Here is a 6014-nt window from a genome sequence, read left to right on the forward strand (position 1 = left end):
CATCACCGTTCTATTCCGTTCCGTTCCGTAGTCGACTCCGCTATTGATTCCGTCGGAAAACCGGAAACCAGACGGAATGGTGACGAACGGAAGCCATTAGTGATGTTTCCATCAACATTGAGATCAATGGTGACTGAAACGGAAGCTGTGCTGTCACTTTCACTTTCCGTTGCGGTGTTCACCCGACAGAACCTCGGAACAGAAGCGAACGGTGATGTGAACAGGCCCTAATGTATTTTTTTGTTCACACAGCTTTAATTTTTTTGTTTCGTTTTACAAGTTGTTTCTTACTTACAATTTTTTTTTTTTTCTGTGGAGGGGGGGGGGGGCGCCATTTCCATTTTCGCCTCAGGCAGCAGAAAAGCTAGAATCGGCCCTGGCCCCAGAGGTATCAAAGCAATGGAAAACCACCAGAAGTGACCCCATTTTGGAAACTACACCTCTCAAGGAATTCATTTATGGTTGTTTTTACCATTTAGACTGCACAGTTTTTTCACAGCACCTATTTGAATTGGGCTGTGAAATAAAAAAAATGAAATTTTTTCCAATAACATGTAATTTTTTATCATAATTTCTTATTTTCACAGGGAACAAAATACACCATTTTGTTGCCCAATTTCTACTAAGTGCAGCAATACCCCATTTGTGGAGATAAACTGCCGTTTGAGCCCATGGGAGGCCTCAGAAGGGAAGGAGCGCTGTGTGTTCTTTGGAGTCCAGATTTTGCTGGTTTGGTTTTTGGGTGCCATGTCGCATTTGCAGAGCCCCAGAGGTATCAAAGCAATGGAAACCCACCAGAAGTGACCCCATTTTGGAAACTACACCCCTCAAGGAATTAAATGATGGGTTATGTGACCATTTAGACCCCCATAGTTTCTTCACAGAACTTATTTGAATTGGGCTGGGAATTTAAAAAAATATAATTTTTTCCAATAATATGTTTTTTTTAGCTCAAAATATATTATTTTCACAAGAAATAAAATACCCAATTTTGTTGCCCAATTTGTCCTGAGTGTGGCAATGCCCAATTTGTGGTGATAAACTGACATTTGGGCTCATGGGAGGGCTCAGAAGGAAAGGACCACCATTTGGTCTACTGGGGATTTTCTGGTGCAAAGTCATGTATGCAGAAGCCCCTGAGGTACCAGTACAGTTGAAACCTCTGAGAAGTGACCCAATTTTAAAAACTACACCCTTAAGGCATTCATCTAGAGGTGTAGTGAGCATTTTTACCGGGACATACACCCCATAAACTGTAATGTGGGTTCTCACAGATATGGCAATACCCTCAATGTGGCTGTTATCAGCTGCCTGGGCACACGGCAGGGCTCAGAAGGGAAAGATAAGGGGGATAATCTGTGCGGAGTGCATCAGGGTAAGTAAAACTGGGGTAGATTAAAAATCAAGTGATGTATGATACATTTTGAAGCACTCTTTCATACGGAGCCTTAGTTTTTCGGGACACGTCACATTGATATATTGTGCCATCCCTTATCCCCCTCTTATAGCAGACTTTGTACCTCTTTTGACTTTTTCCTTTCTTGCCAGTTTGGGGAACTTCTCCTGGAAAGTGTTGCCCTGGTACGATGCGTGTGGCCTTGCTTCCAGAAGTACTGGGTGTCCCCCCTTCTTGGTCCCTAAAAATTAGTTTCTTGATAACCACCTCTTGAAATTCCAGGAAAGTTCCCATCTGGCCTGTACATGGATGTAGCACGTACGCGTTGTACAATGCCATCTGTATGATGTGCACGGCCAGCTTCTCATACCACACCGCATGGCGCAGTAGGGCTTCAGGACTTGATCTGACAAGTCCACCCCTCCCATGTACCTATTGTAGTCCAGGATGCAGTCTGGTTTGGGGGTCTCTGTACTGGTACCTCGTACAGGTACATGGGTACTGGTGTGGCATCTCTCTTGTCTTGTACTTGACACACAATCTGTTGCTGCTAGATTGTGCCCTGCTCTCACCCCGTCTGAGTGTTTGCCCTGCAGAGTCTTAGGGAGGCCTCTCAGATTTGTTCTAGCAGTGCCGCATGCCGCCGGACTTCTGGAAGCGAGGCACTTGAAGAGTGGGACGCTGGTATAAAAATTATCCAGGTAGAGGTGGTAACCCTGGTCCAGCAGTGGGTGCACCAAATCCCACACAATTTTTGCATAACTCCCAGTAAGGGGGGGGGGGGCATTCTGGGGGCTGAATACTGGTGCCCTTCCCTTCATGTATCCTAAATCTGTAGGTATACCCTGATGCACTCACACAGCTTACACATCTTCACGCCATACCTTGCCCTCTTACCCGGCAGGTACTCGAGGAATTGAAGCCTCCCTTTAAAATGTACCAAGGACTCATCAATAGAAATACACTTCTCGGGGGTGTATGCTTGGGAAAACCGGGCACTGAAACGGTCTAATAGGGGTCTCCGTTTATACAAACGGTCAAAACTGGGGTCATCTTGGAGTAGCCAATGCTCATTAGGTTTTTTTTTTTTTTTAGGTTCCAGTTCAGTTCTGATGTTGCTTTGAGGGGCCTATATATTAGACACCCCATTTTAGAAACTAGACCCCTCAAAGTATTCACAACAGCATGTAGAAAGTTTATGAACACTTTAGGTGTTTCACTGGAATTTAGAGCAAAGTAGAGGCGCTATAAATGACATATTCACTTTATTCTGCGGGGCGATACGATTACGGCGATGCCGGATGTTTATAGTTTTTTTTATGTCTTATGGCGTTTGCACAATAAAATACGTTTTGTAAAAAATCATTCACTTTTTGTGTTACCTTATTCTAAGAGCCAGAACGTTTTTATTTTTCCATCAATAAAGCCGTGCGAGGACTTATTTTTTGCGTAACGAGCTGTAGTTTCCATCAGTTCCATTTTTCGGTACATGCGACTTTTTGATCTCTTTTTATTCCATTTTTTGGGAGGTGAAGTGACCAAACAATTGTGATTCTGGTACGGTTTATTATTATTTTCTTTTCGGCGTTCACCACGCGGGATAAATAATGAAATCATTTTGTAGTTCAGGCCGTTACGGACGCGGCGATACCAATTATGTATAGTTTATTTGTTTATTTATCTATTTTTATTAATAATAAAGGACTGATAAGGTAAAAAGGGGGATTTTTACTTTTATTACTTTTGCATCTTTTATTTTCTTATTTTTACACATCTTTTTTGTACTTTTTTTTAACTTTATTACTTTGTCCCACTAGGGGACATGAGGGCAGGAGGTCCTGATCGCTATTCTAATACACTGCACTACATGCGTAGTGCAGTGTATTAGAGCTGTCATCTACTCACTGACAGCAAGCATAGTGGGTCCTGACTTTGTCGATGGCATAGCCGGACGCCATTGTTTGGTGTCCGGTTGCCATAGTTACAATCGCCGGCCGCTATCGTGTAGCAGGCCGGCGATTGTAGCTTAACCCCTAAAAAGCCGCGATCCCTATTGAACGCGGCTTTTAAGGGGTTAATCAGCGGGGACACAGCGATCGGTCGCCGCTGTAGGAGCTGCGGCAGCTGCTGTATGACACAGCAGCTGTCACAGCTCTTGTATGTGTCGGGAGGACGGCCGAAATAGCCGTTACTCCCGAGACGTACTATTAGGTCATGGAGCGCGAACGATACAGCTACCATGACCTAATAGTACGTCCAGGAGCGGGAAGGGGTTAAGGACATTCACAGTGCAACGAAATACCACATTGCCCTCATAATAAATGACAGCCACAGTGTCTCCATACCAGTGCCAACCACAGTGCTCCCACAGCAGTGCCAAGTACAGTGTTCCCATAACAGTGCCAACCACAGTGCTCCCATAACACTTCCATCCAGTGCTCCCATAAAAGTGCCAACGAGTGCTCCCATAACTGCCGCTTTCCACGATTGCATTGCGGGGGGGCGTGATGAGCTGTTAGAGGGGGTCGCCCCCTCTTTCTAACGATTTAAATTCTGTGGTCGCTATTGACCGCGGCATTTAACGAGTTAAACAAGCGGGATCGTGCACGAGTGTCATATACATATACACCGGCATCGTATGGAGCGGGTTCACTCCGTGAGCCTGTTCCATACTTCCCCTTTCCGACTTTGGCGTATGGATACGTCAAATGTCGGGAAGGGGTTAAACTTCATGTTGGTTCCTGATTTATTCGTCCTTGTCTACCAAGGTGCCTTCCTGCCGGGACGTATGAGATTCCCATCTTGACAGGGAAGGGTTAAAGAAGTTGTCCAGGATTAGAAAAACATGGCTGCTTTCTTCCAAAAACAGCGCCACACTTGTCCATGGGTCGTGCCTGGTATTGCAGCTCAGCTTCATTGTAGTAAAAGAGGCAGGGCTGCAATAACACACACAACCTGTGGGCAGGTATGACTCAAAAAGTGATCGCAGCATATTCCATGTTAAAGGAATACCCTTATTTTGGAAAACGAGGCGTAAAAAAACGCCCCGTTGGAACAGAACGCCGTATTTCCCATTGAAATCAATGGGCAGATGTTTGCAGGCGTTCTTCCATTTTTTTCAGGCATTTTTCGATGCGTAAACGCCCCAAAATACGCCTGAAAACACTCCGTGTGATCATACCCTGATTGCAGAAGAGGCTGTTCTTCATGAGACAAACCTTAAGGAGGCGCTGTCACCACATTATAAGTGGTCTATCTTGTACATGATGTGATCGCCCACTTGGTCATATAGTAAAACACGCCCAGTTGTCCATTCAGAGACTCATTAGCATAAAGCTAAAATAGGTCATAACTCCGCCAAAAATGATCGTTTTTCTAAATAAAAAAACACTGCTGTGATCCACATTACAGCGCCGATCACATCACGTACAATATAGGCCACTTATAATGTGGTGACAGAGCCTCTTTAAGCTCTTTATTTCGGCCTTTCTTCTTGGAGGTTCTCAATTCTCACAAATGAAGGGGTTGTCCAGGTTTTGAGGAAAAAAAACAGAGACTGGCGGGAGACCACAGGGTCATCGGCGCTGGAGCAGCGGGGAATTTCCAGGGGACTATGGGCTTTTTTTTATTTTACCATACACGCAGCTGTCCAATTTTTTGGGGTGCATATAAATGTCAGTCATGAGGTGTCGTAAAGAAGAGAAACGTGTCACAAGTCATTTATTATGTACAATGTTCCTCATGACACTAATAATAAATCTCCTCCAATATCTCCGCTCACTGGTAATGGCAGTTGTAATATTTCCTATACGAGCTCCTGGGTGGCTCATGGCAACGCTGCTCTGTTGTCATGGTTATTACCGGCTTCAGCTGCGGCCTAGTAGAGGACAGCGGGGGATCTCCAGAACGGCGCCATTCAGGTGACATATCGGGGGCAGGTAGAGCGCCATAACTCTGATCAGAAGCCGACATCTCAGTGTTAGAGGGTAAATCAGACGTCCGGTGACTATAACAAGAAGACGCCAGGACATGTCCACAGGGGAGATAATAAAAGCGCTGGATTATGGGGACACTCCTGCAGGAGAGCGGTTTTATCTTATCTGGATCTGAGTGAAGCTGCACAAGGACCTGCGATCCCTCCATTTCTGCAGACGCCGGAGCTTCAGGACCTCCCAGTGACGTCACTATTCAGCAGTTCCATGACTCTGGGGGTGACAATCACTCCATGGAAATGAGGACGAGGGGACGGCAGCAGCGTCCAGACCAGAGGACCGAGCAGCCCCTCCATCAAGTCCTCCCGTGTGACAGACCCTCCTGCTTCTGCATTAGGAGGCAGGAGACGTCAGTACAGCAAACGGCCGAGCCCTGAACAGAAAGACGTCACCCAGATACCGCAGCGGAGGATTCAGGAGCGCTGGGAAGTCTTCATCTGTGGCCGGAGGTTTCCTGTAAGACAGGTGAGAGCGGGGGTGGAGCTTCACACCTGTCCACCCACTGGTTTACCCACAATTCTCCTTGTCTTTACCCCTCTCACCTGCTCACTTATAGGGTCTATCTGCTTTATACACCCCCTGTCCATATACTCTATTACACCACATGGCCGTCATTACACAGAGCA

This window comes from Rhinoderma darwinii, unplaced genomic scaffold (assembly GCF_050947455.1).
Source record: "Rhinoderma darwinii isolate aRhiDar2 unplaced genomic scaffold, aRhiDar2.hap1 Scaffold_66, whole genome shotgun sequence".
NCBI classification, from domain to species: Eukaryota; Metazoa; Chordata; class Amphibia; order Anura; family Rhinodermatidae; genus Rhinoderma; species Rhinoderma darwinii.